This window comes from Mus musculus, chromosome 17 (genome assembly GCF_000001635.26).
Source record: "Mus musculus strain C57BL/6J chromosome 17, GRCm38.p6 C57BL/6J".
NCBI lineage: Eukaryota > Metazoa > Chordata > Mammalia > Rodentia > Muridae > Mus > Mus musculus.
This window is the reverse complement of record NC_000083.6, coordinates 21,934,982-21,949,882: the sequence shown is the minus strand read 5'-3', so window position 1 is coordinate 21,949,882 and position 14,901 is coordinate 21,934,982. Positions and strand designations below refer to the sequence as shown.

The window sequence follows — 14,901 nt, the reverse complement described above, 5'->3', positions numbered from 1 at the left end:
CATTAATACCAGAGATTACCAGATGGTTAAAGGCAAACGTAAGAAGTTACTAACAGAAATCAAGAACACTGGGCATCATCAGAACCCAGTACGCCCACCACAGCAAGTCCTGGATACCCCAACACACCCAAAAAGCAAGACTCATATTTAAAATCATATCTTATGATGGTGGTAGAAGATATTAAGAAGGGTATTAATACCTCAAAGGAATATAGGAGAACACTGCTAAACAGGTAGAAGGCCTTAAAAAATTACAGGAAAACACTGCTAAACAGGTAGAAGACCTTAAAAAATTACAGGAAAACACTGCTAAACAGGTAGAAGTCCTTAAAGAGGAAACAAAAATCCCTTAAAGAATTACAGGAAAACACAATCAAACAGGTAATGGAATTGAACAAAATCATCCAAGATCTAAAAAGGGAAGTAGAAACAATAAAGAAAGCCCAAAGGGAGACAACTCTGGAGATAGAAACCCTAGGAAAGAAATCAGGAACCATAGATGTGAGCATCAGCAACAGAATACAAGAGATGGAAGAGAGAATCTCAGGTGCAAAACATTCCATAGAGAACATGGACACAACAATCAAAGAAAATGAAAAATACAAAAAGATCCTAACACAAAACATCCAAGAAATCCAGGACACGATGAGAAGACCAAACCTAAGGATAATAGGAATAAATGAGGATGAAGATTTTCAACTTAGGGCCAGCAAATAACTTCAACAAAATTATAGAAGAAAACTTCCCAAACCTAAAAAAAGAGGTGCCCATGAACATACAAGAAGCCTTCAGAACTCCAAATAGACTGGAACAGAAAAGAAAATCCTCCTGACACATAATAATCACAACAACAAATGCACTAAATAAAGAGAATATTAAAAGCAATAAGGGAAAAAGGTCAAGTAACATATGATGGCAGGCCTATTAGAATTAAACCTGAGTTCTCACCAGAGACTATGAAAGCCAAAAGATCCTGAACAGATATTATGCAGACCCTAAGAGTCCAAAAATGCCAACCCAGGGTACTATACTCAGCAAAACTCTCATTTACCATAGATGGAGAAACCAAAGAATTCCATGACAAAACCAAATTCGCACAATATCTTTCCATGAATCTAGCCCTTCAAAGCATAATAAAGGGAAAACACCAACTCAAAGATAGAAAGTACACCCTAGAAAAAGCAAGAAAGTAATCCTTCAACAAACCTAAAAGAAGACAGCCACAAGAACAGAATCCCAACTTTAACAACAAAAATAACATGAAGCAACAATTACTTTAATTTCTCTTAAAATCAATGGACTTGATTCCCCAATAAGAATACATAGACTAATAGACTAGCTACACAAACAGGACCCAACATTTTGCTGCTTGCAGGAAACCCTCCTCAGGGACAAAGGCAGACACTCCCTAAGAGTAAAAGGCTGGAAAACAATTTTCCAAGCAAATGGTCCAAAGAAACAAGCTGGAGTAGCCATTCTAATATGGAATAAAATTGACTTCTGTCTTAGTCAGGGTTTCTATTCCTGCACAAACATCATGACCAAGAAGCAGGTTGGGGAGGAAAGGGTTTATTCACCTTACACTTCCATACTGCTGTTCATCACCAAGGAAGTCAGGACTAGAACTCAAGCAGGTCAGGAAGCAAGAGCTGATTCAGAAGCCATGGAGGGATGTTCTTTACTGGCTTGCTTCCCCTGGCTTGCTCAGCCTGCTCTCTTATAGAACCCAAGACTGCCAGCCCAGAGATGTTCCCACCCACAAGGGGCCTTTCCCCCTTGATCACTAATTGAGAAAATAACCCACAACTAGATCTCATGGAGGCACTTCGCCAACCAAATCTCCTTTCTCTCTGATAACTCCAGCCTGTGTCAAGTTGATACATAAAATCAGCCAGTAGAACTTCCAACCCAAAGTTATCAAAAAAGACAAGGAGGGCACTTCATACTCATCAAAGGTAAAATATACGAAGATAAACTCTCAATTCTAAATATCTGGACTCCAAATGCAAGGGCAGTCACATTCCTTAAAGAAACTTTAGTAAAGCTCAAAGCATACATTGCATCTCACACAAAAATAATATGAGACTTCAACACCTCACTCTCATCAATGCACAGGTCCTGGAAACAGAAACTAAATAGAGACACATTGAAACTTATAAAAGTTATGAAGCAAATAGATTTAACAGATATCTACAGAACATTTTATCCTAAAACAAGGATACACCTTCTTCTCAGCACCTCATGTTACCTCCTCCAAAATTCACCATATAATTGGTCACAAAACAAGCCTCAAGAACTGCAAAAATATTGAAATTATCCCATGCATCCTATCAGATCACCACGGACTAAGGCTGATCTACAATAACAGCATAAATAATAGAAAGCCAACATTCACGTAGAAACTGAACAACACTCTACTCAATGATACCTTGGACAAGGAAGAAATTAAAGACTTTTTAGAGTTTAATGAAAATTAAGCCACAACAAACCCAAACTTATGGGACACAATGAAAGCAGTCCTAAGAGGAAAACTTATAGCCCTGAGTGCTTCCAAAAAGAAACTAGAGAGAGCATACACTATCTTCCTGACTGCACACTTGGAAGCTCTAGAATGAAAAGAAGCAAATTCACCCAAGAGAAGTAGACAGCAGGAAATAATCAAACTCAGGGCTTAAATCAACCAAGTGGTGAAAAAAAAAGAACTATTCAAAGAATCAACCAAACCAGGAGCTGCTTCTTTGAGAAAAGCAACAAGATAGACAAATCCTTAGCTAGACTAACTAGAGGGTACAAGGACAGTATCCTAATTAACAAAATCAGAAATGAAAAAAGGAGACATAACAACAGAACCTGAGGAAATCCAAAACAACTCAGATACTACTACAAAATGAAATACTCAACACAACTGGAAAACTTGGATGAAATGGAAAACCTCCTAGACAGATACCAGGTACCAAAGTTAAATCAGGATTAGATTAACAATCTTAACAATCTCATTTCCCCTAAAGAAATAAAAGCAGTCATTAATAGTCTCCCAATCAAAAAAAGGCCCAAGACCAGATGGGTTTAGTGTAGAGTGCTAGCAGACCTTCAAAGAAGACCTAATTCCAACTCTCCTCAAACTATTCCACAAAATAGAAACAGAATGTACTCTACCCAATTCATTATATGAAGTCACAATTAATCTGATACCTAAACCACACAAAGATCCAACAAAGAAAGAGAACTTCAGACCAATTTCCCATATGAATATCGATGCAAAAATAGTCAATAAAATTCTCGCAAACCAAATGCAAGAACACATCAAAACGATCATCCATCAAGGCCAAGTAAGCTTCATCCCAGGGATGCAGGGATGGCTTAATATATGGAAATCCATCAACGTAATCCACTATATAAACAAACTCAAAGACAAAAATCACATGATCATCTCATTAGATGCTGAGAAAGCATTTGACATAATCCAACACCCCTTCGTGATAAGAGTCATGGAAAAATCAGGAATTCGGGGCCCATACATAAACATAATAAAAGCAATCTACAGCAAACCAGTAGCCAACATCAAACTAAATGGATAAAACTCGAAACAATCCCACTGAAATCAGGGACTAGACCAGGCTGCCCACTTACTCCTTACCTATTCAATATATTTCTTTAAGTCCAACCAGAGCATTTAGACAACAAAAGAAGATCAAAGAGATACAAATTGGAAAGGAAGAAGTCAAAATATCACTATTTGCATATGATATGATAGTATATATAACTGATCCTAAAAATTCCACCAGCGAACTCCTAAACCTGAGAAACAGCTTCAGTGCAGTAGCTGGATATAAAAGTAACTCAAACAAATCAATGGCCTTTCTCTACATAAAGGATAATCAGGCTGAGAAAGAAATTAGGGGGAAAAAACACCTTCACAATAGTCAAAAAAAAAAAAAAAAAAAAACCTTGGTGTAACTCTAACTAGGGAAGTGAAAGATCTGTATGACAAGAACTTCAAGTCTCTGAAGAAAGAAATTGAAGATCTCAGAAGATGGAAAGATCTCCCATGCTCATGGATTGGCAGGATTAATATAGTAAAAATGGCTATCCTGCCGAAAGCAATCTGCAGAATCAATGCAATCCCCATCAAAATTCCAACTCAGTTCTTCACTGAGTTAGAAAGGGCAACTTGCAAATTCATCTGGAATAACAAAAAAACCTAAGATAGCAAAAACTTTTCTCAACAATAAAAGAACCTCTCGGGGAATCACCATCCCTAACCTCAAGCTGTACTACAGAGCAATTGTGATAAAAAATTGCATGGTGCTGGTACAGCGACAGACAGGTAGATCAATGGAATAGAATTGAAGACCCAGAAATGAACCCACACACCTATGGTTACTTGATCTTTGACATAGGAGCTAAAGCCATCCAGTGGGGAAAAAAAACCAGCGTTTTCAACAAATACTGCTAGCACAACTGGCGGTTATCATGTAGAAGAATGGGAATTGATCCATTCTTATCTCCTTGTACAAAGATTAAGTCTTAAGAGGAAAAAAGAACTCCACATAAAACCAGAGACACTGAAAATTATAGAAGAAAAAGTGCGGAAAAGCCGTGAAGATATGGGCACAGGGGAAAAATTCCTAAACAGAGCAGCAATGGCTTGTGCTGTAAGATCAAGAATTGACAAATAGGCCCTCATAAAATTGCCAAGCTTCTGTAAGGCAAAAGATACTGTCAATAAGACAAAAAGGCCACCAACAGATTGGGAAAGGATCTTTACCAATCCTAAATCTGATAGGGGACTAATATCTAAAATATACAAAGAGCACAAGAAGCTGAACTCCAGAAATTCAAATAACCCCATTTAAAAAATGGGGTACAGAGCTAAACAAAGAATTCTCAGCTGAGGAATACCAAATGGGTGAGAAGCACCTGAAAAAAATGTTCAACATACATAATCATCAGGGAAATGCAAATCAAAACAACCCTGAGATTCCACCTCACACCATCAGAATGGCTAGGATCAAAATTCAGGTGACAGCAGATAGATGCTGGTGAGGATGTGGAGAAAGAAGAACACTCCTCCATTGTTGATGGGATTGCAAGCTTGTACAACCACTCTGAAAATCAGTCTGGCACTTCCTCAGAAAATTTGACATATTATTACGGTAAGATCCAGTAATACCTTTCCTGGGCATATACCCAGAAGATGTTTCCACTGGTAATATGGGCACATGTTCCACTATGTTCATAGCAGCCCTATTTATAATAGCCAGAAGCTGAAAAGAACCCAGATGTCCCTCAACAGAGGAATGGATACAGAAAATGTGGTATATTTACACAATGGAGTACTACTCAGCTATTAAAAACAATGAATTTATGAAATTCTTGGGCAAAAGGATGTATCTGGAGGTACCTGAGTGAGGTAACCCAATCACAAAAGAAGTCACTTGATATGCACTCACTGATAGGTGGATATTTGCCAAGAAACTTAGATTACCCAAGATACAATTTGCAAAATACAAGAAAATCAAGAAGGAAGACCAACATGTGGATACTTCATTCCTCCCTAGAATACAGAACAAAATACTCATTGAAGGAATTACAGAGAAAAAGTTTGGAGCTAAGAGGAAAGGATGGACCATCCAGAGACTGCCCCACCCGAGGGTCCATCTCATAATCCGCCACCAAACACAGACACTATTGCATATGCCAGCAAGATTTTCCTGAAAGGACCCTGATATTGCTGTCTCTTGAGAGGCTATGCCAGTTCCTGGCTAATACAGAAGTGGATGCTCACAGTCATTGATAGGGTGAAACACAGGGCCCAATGGAGGAGCTAGAGAAAGTACCCAAGGAGCTGAAGGGGTCTGCAACCCTATAGGTGGAACAACAATGTGAACTAACCAGTACCCCCAGAGCTTGTGTCTCTAGCTGCATATGTAGCAGAGGATGGCCTAGTTGGCCATCATTGGGAAGAGAGGCCCCTTGGTCTTGCAAATTTTATATGCTTCAGTACAGGTGAACGCCAGGGCCAAGAAGTGGGAGTGGATGGGGAGGGTATAGGGGACTTTTGGAATAGCATTTGAAATGTAAATGAAGAAAATATCTAATAAAACTTTTAAAAAATAAATAAATAAAAATAAAAGGGCAGTGAGTGTGGTTGAACAAGGATCCTTGGAAGGTTGGAGTGTCCTTTGGCTATATGCCCTAGAGTTACAGGAATGGCTGAATCTTGAAGTAGTTTTATTTTTTTCAGTTTGAGGAACTGCCACACTGGTTTCCGTTCCTTTGCATATCTCTTTATATTTTCATATCTTGTTTCATCTCATTTTAGATTTTTTTTCATTGTTTTTACCTATTTACTTCAAGTCACTTTTCTTATCCTGCATTGTCCCTACTTCCTTCAGCCGTGTGCTCATGGTTTTGTGCCCATTAGTCATTTTGCTTGCAGTTATGTTCTTCATGACTCGGAGGTTTGAATTTCAGATATCACTTAAGTTGTTCTTTTTAGGAGATACTGCTATCGTTATGGTTTGATTACAGTACATCTTGTCTTATTTTCAGTATTTTGTATTGGGAATAGGAACAAAAGAAATATGAATTTAGAATTTTTGTTGTCTTGTGTGGTTTTTTAGCTCAGGAGGCTTGTATTTCTAGCTTAGAACTCCAGCTGCCTATCTTTTATCTGGGGGGTTCAGAACTCTCTATGATGCTCAGATATCAGGTGCAACAGCATCCTGCTCGATCCACTTCAGGTGTAGGCTGGTTGCAAGTGTGAGGCAATGCTGTGTAAAGTGGGTTCAGGGTAGCTGGAAAACTGTAGTTGTATGTCAGGAAGCCTAATAATGAATGGAAAGGACTTTTCTTTGTGGGGCAGGGTTAATCTCATGTACCAGGAGAGTGACAGGGAAAAGAAAAAGCTGGGTGGACTCTACAAAATAATTAAGAAAGAGATAAGTACCTGGCTTGAAAGTTTTTAGGGGATTCACGTGATTGGAACCAGTTGTCAGGTCTAGAACTACTCCAAAACAAAGATCCAGGCCTGAGTGACAAGAAAATCTACCATTCCAACCTGGTCCCTAGCCAGGTGCTGGTTACCTGACCCTGATAATAGTCATAGGAGCGTTACGTGGTAGAGGATTTGCCTTACCTGTTGTCTGAAAACATGGTCCTCTTGGACATTGGCAGTTGCAAAGATCCTGGAGTTTAACTCCATCCATTATTTCTAACTCTGCTCTTTTGCAATTTGCCTATTCAAGGCAAATTCCCCCTGGTGATGTGGCATCCCCAGAGAGCTTTTTAGATAATAATCACATAAGTAGCTGCTGTAAGTTTGGTTGAATCAGGAAGTTTATTTTAGCAAGCTTTAAAGGTATGGTTGTAAACATTAACCTTTACTAAGGGAACTTTTTTCTGCAATTAATTTTTTGGGATTTGTATGTATTCTAGGATGCAAATACCACATCAGAATTTTGAGAAATGTTGTTTCTTATGGTTAGTTCTTAATATTATACCTCAGAGACTGGAGTAGAGAGTGCATATGCATGCTCTGAGATGATATCAGGTCACACTCTTTTTACTGTTTTTAGATATACTATAGGTTGAGGCAAAATTCTCACCTATTAATCAACTAAGAGCCCTGGATGGTAAAGAGAAAGGCGATTGAGCAAGGGATGAGATGGGCCTCAAGTGATAATAGAAAAAGAACATGAATTTCATTTTGTGAGGTTTTATTTCATTAATGATTCTGGAACTTTTCACTGAGGAAATTGTAGATATGATAACATGGATTTCTCATATTAGGCTGTACAATAAGCAAACAGTTACTCTCATTTGATTAGTTTTGAATCTCTGAAATAACTGTTGCTCATTGAAACGAAGTTTCTTTGACCCCAGCTGAACACACACTAGCTATGAGTGTGGTAGAACACATCAGATTTTCTTCTAAGTCCTGTTACATTCCTTAACATTAGCTTTTGGCCATGTTCCCTGTGTAACCCTTTGTTTTGTTTTGTCTTGTTTTTTGTTTTTGTTTTTTCAGTGGAGCTTCCCTCAGATTGAACCAGAAATCCTTCTGTTACTCAGAAAATAGTCCTGACACTGTGACACCAGAGGGTATGCCTTTCCTGACTGATTGGAATTGTATCACATGGGATTTAAATCTGGGTATGGACTTTTATAACTCTGCTTCTTGCTGCAGTCTGCATAGTTGTTTTTAACACTATGAATGCTACCACCAGGGTGTCCAAAATATTTGTAGACAGTATGAGTGTTTTGATCTGAGTTGTTTTTTCTCAAGAAGGTCCACTTGCTCTCTGACTCTGCTGTATTGACCTCTTGAAATTTTCCTGTCCTTGAAATGTGTACACACTGATAACACTATATTGAATTAGTCCGGAGTAGAGAAGAGTTCCAATTGCCCTTTTTATTGTACTGTTTTCTTTAGCTGTGCTTCTCTTTGTCGTTATTATTCTGAGGCATGTTCCTTCTGTTTTCACATTCTTGGGATTTTTATACTAGGCAAATGTCTTAAGGCAGGGCTTTCATGCATCTGTTGACATGATCATTTTTCTTCTCTCACTACTTCTACATGTTTTGTTTCTCACATTAGTTTCATTTCATTAGTTTGTAGATGTTGAAAGAGTCTTACATTCTGGTGTTAACTCAGCTTTCCTTCCATTTCCATGGAATTTAGAGACAATCTGTGTGTCTGTGTACATTCTGATAACTGGTCAAAGATTTGTCTTTGCAAATAATTGTTTGAGCTCCTCTGCTTTTGACATTGAGGAAAAGCCAGCTTGGTGTGATGAATTTCTAGTGTTCCTCTTCTTTGTATTTTAGGGAATATTCTCTTTTTGACAGTACCTGGTTGTTCTAAGAAAAGGGGAATTCCATGCTACTCTGTCTAGTTCTTAGTCACTGTTAGAGGAAACTTCTTGTTTCCAGCTAAGGACTTGCTTGATGCATCTTGCAGTTTTATAATGTAGAAATTTGATTTATTCACTTTTTCTAAGAACTCACATTTCTTTTTCAATTCTGATTTATTCATGTATGATTTTCCCCAACACTGCATAATATAATACTGACATCATTGCTATACCTTGCAGTGTCCCCATTTATATGTCTAGTTTTTATACATAAAGAGTTACTCTATTAGTTTAGAGTAGGTGAAAAATGTCAGTACTTTAGTCTCTGCACAGAGACAAGTTTGTTGTGTTGAATGTTTATATTATCTTTACATCTATTTCATTAATTTCTACATGACCTTACTATTATCTTTGTACATACTACTTTAGATTGACTGCTTTTCACCTTTTTCAGCCCTGGGGCACATAATCTTGGACAAGTATCCATCCCAACCAGTGTCTCTTGTTGCCAAACGTTTCTATGTGTCTTTGTTATCTTTGTCTGATTGTCTTTCCTTACCTGGCATTCAATCTGGCACTCTAAGAAAAGGTCTTTGGTGCTCCATGAAGTTTGTCTCAGTGATCTTTGATTTAGGTCTCTATAGCAGGTAATTAGACACAATTAAGAGCAAGAGATGATGGACAGTAATAATGGGCATTGGTTCTTCCAGTTTTCAGGTTCTATTCCCTATACCAGCCTTGGGACTTTATATTTATCCACATGTCAGGTTCTAACCCCCTTTGGCCTTCTGTAGGCTCTGTGTACATGGCATGCAGAGACCTACATTGCTGAGTCTTGCATGGCCCTGGAAGGGATGGTGTGACATGGTTTCCTGTCCCTAGAGCAGAGCCAGTAGGGTATGGCCATCCACAAGTGCTGACAATTGCTGTAAGCATGGGGCTTGTTTGTATATTTTGTTTCGTTCCTCCTTCGGGAAATGTTCTCTCTGCCTAAGTTATGGGGGTGTTCTCCCTACCAAGTTTAATGACTCCATGATAATTAGAAACAGCATGAGTCCAGGAGGTGAGAATATGTTTAATATTTCTCTGCAAAATTTTAAATGCTGTGACCTTCAGGACAGCTCTTAAAGCTGTGGGAAGGAACTCCGAAAACACAAGTTCAAGAAAATATGAACAGGATTTCTCAATGTAAGGCTTAAATATGAACTGTATTAGGGGCTTCATGAACTCGAAAGAACAGAGGCAGCTGCACTAATGTGTCAGTAAAAGGAAGAAATAGTAAAAAAAAAAAAAAAAAAAAAAAAACTAAGACAAAACCAAAAACAAGGGTCATGGTTCAGATATCAAAGGAGCAGGAGCAGGGAGTGAGGTAATGATGATCTCAGGGCAGGATTCCACCCAATTAAGCTCATTGTTTGTATATATAAAGGCAGGCAGATTTCTCAATTTAAGGTGAGCCTGAGACAAAGCAAGTTTAGGTTCAGGCATGGTGGTACACACCTTTAAATTCCTAAGGATTTTGCTTTTATTTATTGCTCATGCAAATAAAATAATGGGCTTTGGTCTGCAAGAAAGAACTTCATGGACAGAACTGCATAGAGAGGGATACCTAGAGAGAACTGTTTTCAGAATTGAAATAGCTCTTTTTTTTCTGACTTTGATCAGAAAATCCAATATTTTTTTTGTAACAGCATTTCTTACTTTGATCAGAAAACCCATGAGCTATCCAGAGCTTTTCAGTTTTTTTGTTTGTTTGTTTGTTTTTTGTCCAGCAGAGCGCTGTCCAGAACAGAGAACTATCTTATGCAGAGAGCTATCTACAGGGCCATCTCGAGCAGAAAATAGAGCTGTCATTTTTCACTCATCACTGACTTTGTTTTCTTCCATTGCTCCCACACACCACTTCCTCAGGAACCCCTCTCTATTTTTTTTCCTTTCCTTTTTTTTCTTTTTTTTTTATTGGCTATTTTCTTCATTTACATTTCAAATGCTATCCCAAAAGTCCCCTATACCCTCCCCTACCTACTCACTCCCACTTCTTGGCTCTGGCTTTCACCTGTACTGGGGCATATAACGTTTACAAGACCAAGGGGCCTCTCTTCCCAATGATGGCCGACTAGGCCATCTTCTGCTACATATGCAGCTAGAGACACAAGTTCTGGGATACTGATTAGTTCATATTGTTGTTCCACCTATAGGGTTACAGACCCCATCAGTTCTTGGGTGATTTCTCTACCTCCTACATTGGGGGCCCTGTGTTCCATCCTATAGATAGATGACTGTGAGAATCCACTTCTGTATTTGCCAGGCACTGGCAAAGCCTCACAGAGACAGTTATATCAGGGTCCTTTCAGCAAAATCTTGCTGACATATGCAATAGTGTATGCTTTTGGTGGCAGATTATGGGATGGGCAGTCTATGGATGGACCATCCTTTCCTCTTAGCTCCAAACTTTGTCTCTGCAACTCCTTACATGGATATTTTATTTCCTGTTCTAGGGAGGAATGAAGTATCCACGAGTTGGTCTTTGTTCTTGATTTTCTTGTGTTTTGGAAGTTGTATCTTGGGTATTCTAGGTTTCTGGGCAAATATCCACTTATCAGTGAGTGCATATCAAGTGACTTCTTTTGTGATTGGGTTACCTCAATCAGGATGATATCCTCCAGATACATCCTTTTGCCCAAGAGTTTCATAAATTCATTGTTTTTAATAGCTGAGTAGTACTCCATTGTGTAAATATACCACATTTTCTGTACCCATTCCTCTGTTGAGGGACATCTGGGTTCTTTCCAGCTTCTTGCTATTATAAATAGGGCTGCTATGAACATAGGGGAGCATGTGTCTTTATTACCAGTTGGAACATCTTCTGGGTATATGCCCAGGAGAGGTATTGCTGGATCTACCAGTAGTACTATGTCCAGTTTTCTGAGGAACTGCCAGACTGATTCTCAGAGTGGTTGTACAAGCTTGCAATCTCACCAGCAATGGAGTAGTGTTCTTCTTTCTCCACATCCAAGCCAGCATCTGCTGTCACCTGAATTTTTGATCCTAGCCATTCTGATGGTGTGAGGTGGAATCTCAGGGTTGTTTTGATTTGCATTTCCCTGATGATTAAGGATGTTGAACATTTTTTCAAGTGCTTTTCAGCCCTTCGGTATTCCTTGGTTGAGAATTCTTTGTTTAGCTCTGTACCCCATTTTTATTAGGGTTATTTGAATTTCTGGAGTTCAGCTTCTTGAGCTCTTTGTATATATTGGATATTAGTCCCCTATCAGATTTAGGATTGGTAAAGATCCTTTCCCAATCTGTTGGTGGCCTTTTTGTCTTATTGACAGTATCTTTTGCCCTACAGAAGCTTTGCAATTTTATGAGGTCCCATTTGTCGATTCTTGATCTTACAGCACAGGCCATTGCTGTTCTGTTTAGGAATTTTTCCCCTGTGTCCATATCTTCGAGAGGAACCCCTCTCTAAATGAGGTTGGTCCTCAACATGACATGGAAGTAAAGATATCCCTGGTAAAAAATTAAAATTAATAAACCTTATTTTTAAAAAAGAAACTGCAAATAATCTGGAAGTATTGAAAAGCCTTCAAGCTAGGCAGTGGTGGAGCATGCCTTTAATCCCAGCACTTGGGCGGCAGAGGCAGAGGCAGGCGGACTTCTGAGTTCGAGGCCAGCCTGGTCTACAAAGTGAGTTCCAGGACAGCCAGGGCTACACAGAGAAATCCCATCTTGAAAAACCAAAAAAAAAAAAAAAATTTTTTTTTTTTTTAAAGAAAGAAAAGCAGTCAAGATAACAGTACAGGAATGAATATAGAGTTATAACTAATGTGAGACTAAATATGGATCCTAGATCTGTGACAGGACAGCTAATACTGTATATCAACATTGGGAGTGTTAGGAATGAATCTGTGTATGATAAATAAAATTGTTTGTGTACATGGGATTCAGAGTGGAAAACATCCCATGTCCATTGGAATGTGACAAAAGATTTATCATATTGATGATGTGGTTAGGTACATATCAGTAACATTTATGAGGAACTACTATAATTGTGGAATTTATAATATAGGAAAATGCTGTTATCCAGCACCTGCCTTAATACAATAAATTGAATTAAGGGTTCCATGGTAATGTGCCCAAAGTCAAACCCAACGAACTCTTCCGTGCTGTTCAAAAGTAAAGGGCATTGTAGCCCAGCACACTGAGTGACATTCTCACTCTCCCACTCATTCCAGAGCATGTGGGACCTAGGCAGCCACATTTTTCAGAACAGAAGAGAAGGGTGTAGGCATTTTTCTCATCAGTAAGTGAACACCCCTACACACACACACAGTGCCACATGGGGCACCTGGGAAATACCCTCTCTTGATTTTTCTAACCCATCCCTTGTTATTCATGTTTTCATCCCATTTCTCCTTCTAGTATTTCACGTATACTTGGAGGCAGGTTTTGGATTGGTAGCGAGGCTGTCATGTATTCATAATTCCAGCTGCCATGGTATATGATAGTGGATTTGTATACCTCACTCCCCTTCCTTCAGCTCTTACAACCTTTCCCTTCACCCTACTTCATTCAGTCTTACTACCCAGCAGTCTCTGAAATGAGTTTTCTATTACAAACCATGTTTGTCTGATTTAGGCTCTCAGGAACACCAGGCTATGTTGTAAGTAAAAGAATTTCAAGGAAATTCCAGTATTCTGACATGTACCCATAATGGGATTCTATTAGTCATAGAATCCCATCCTGGGCCTGTGATTTTTTCCAGTCATTGACTTAGCTGGCATCTAGTACCAGCTATGAATTTCCTTTATGGGCTAACCTTAGTTCAAACCAGAAAGGCTTCTGTCATTTACAAAAATCTTGGCCATATTCCTCTGGTGGGCATACATTGCTGGACAGGATGGTGTTGCAGCACTAGGAATCAGCATCTGAGGAGAGCCACTGATGATTCTCTTTGCCCAGCAACCTACAGAGTCCTTTTAACAATATGAATGCTACACCAGTATTTTTAGACAATGAGTGATCTGCTGACTTCTCAGCATTTTCCCTGGGGATATATAAAACCAAGTGATATTTTCTTGTAGTTTTATATAGCATATTAAGAGTATTATCAGATTTGAACTTTCTTGTGGGATATTTTTAGTTTTTGAATTGAAGAATTATGTTTCCCAAATCATGAAATTTGGAAAAATATGTCTTCCTCATACTCTTATTTAACACATTGAAAGTGTTATATGTCTTACTTTCTCTTTGTAAGCACTGTTGCACTGTGATGAATTAGTGTTGAGGCATAGCCTACCTATCCTTGTCATGCTTTGTATAGTACAATAATGACATCTGTCTTCAAATTTTGTAAGGACAGATTTAGGTTGTTGGCTACTGTCTTGATTATGATGAGTTATGTTCTTTCTGTTCTCACATTCTTTCTTCAGTGCTTTCATATTGAGTCAATGTGCTGTTTTGCCCCATGTCTTTCATGGATATATTGACATGGTTGTGTGGCTTCTGTCCCTGACATATTTTTTGCCGTAAGTTATTTGGTATGTGATACTGAAACAGTTTTGCAACCTTGACATAAAATCAAGTTGAGTTCCCTTTCTGGATTCATTAGAGAGAATCTCTTTGCCATGTACATCCTTGCAACTGGTCTATGATTTTTTTTTCTTTGAAAATCTTTTTTTTTTCTCATCTCCTTTTTATATCAAGGTAAAGCCAGCTTTGTGTGCAATATTCTCTGTGCAGCACTATTACAGGTTTTTCTGAACAAACTGGAGAATTCATTGCTGAGTCTGTCCAGTCCTCAGACATTGTTCGTGGAAACTCTGTGTCAGCACTTGCTCATTGCCTGGCATGGTTTTATGACATAAAACATTGATATTCACTTGGCTCTAGAAAATCATCATTTTCCTTTTCAATTCTCTTTAATTTTATATGAGTCCATAGCATGTCATCCATCTGCTATTTCCTATTGACACACTGAACTACTTGGACAGTGGCATTAGAAAGAGACCTTCCAAGTGTCCGTTAAATATCTGGACAA

The 14,901-nt window shown here is 38.5% G+C and overlaps 1 protein-coding gene across 8 annotated transcripts in view; it reads left to right on the top strand.

Moving 5' to 3' along the window:
• The window catches only part of Zfp942 (zinc finger protein 942), a 35,544-nt gene that overhangs the window by 12,621 nt on the left and 8,022 nt on the right, over positions 1-14,901 (top strand). For 3 of the 8 annotated variants that reach the window (XM_030250076.1, XM_030250074.1, NM_001199048.1), the window contains exon 3: positions 8,033-8,157. The exons of 4 other annotated variants lie outside the window; for them this stretch is intronic. The gene's annotated coding sequence lies outside the window, so the exon portion shown is untranslated. The remainder of the gene's footprint in view (positions 1-8,032; positions 8,158-14,901) is intronic. One more of the 8 variants, XM_030250072.1, reaches the window with a different exon arrangement.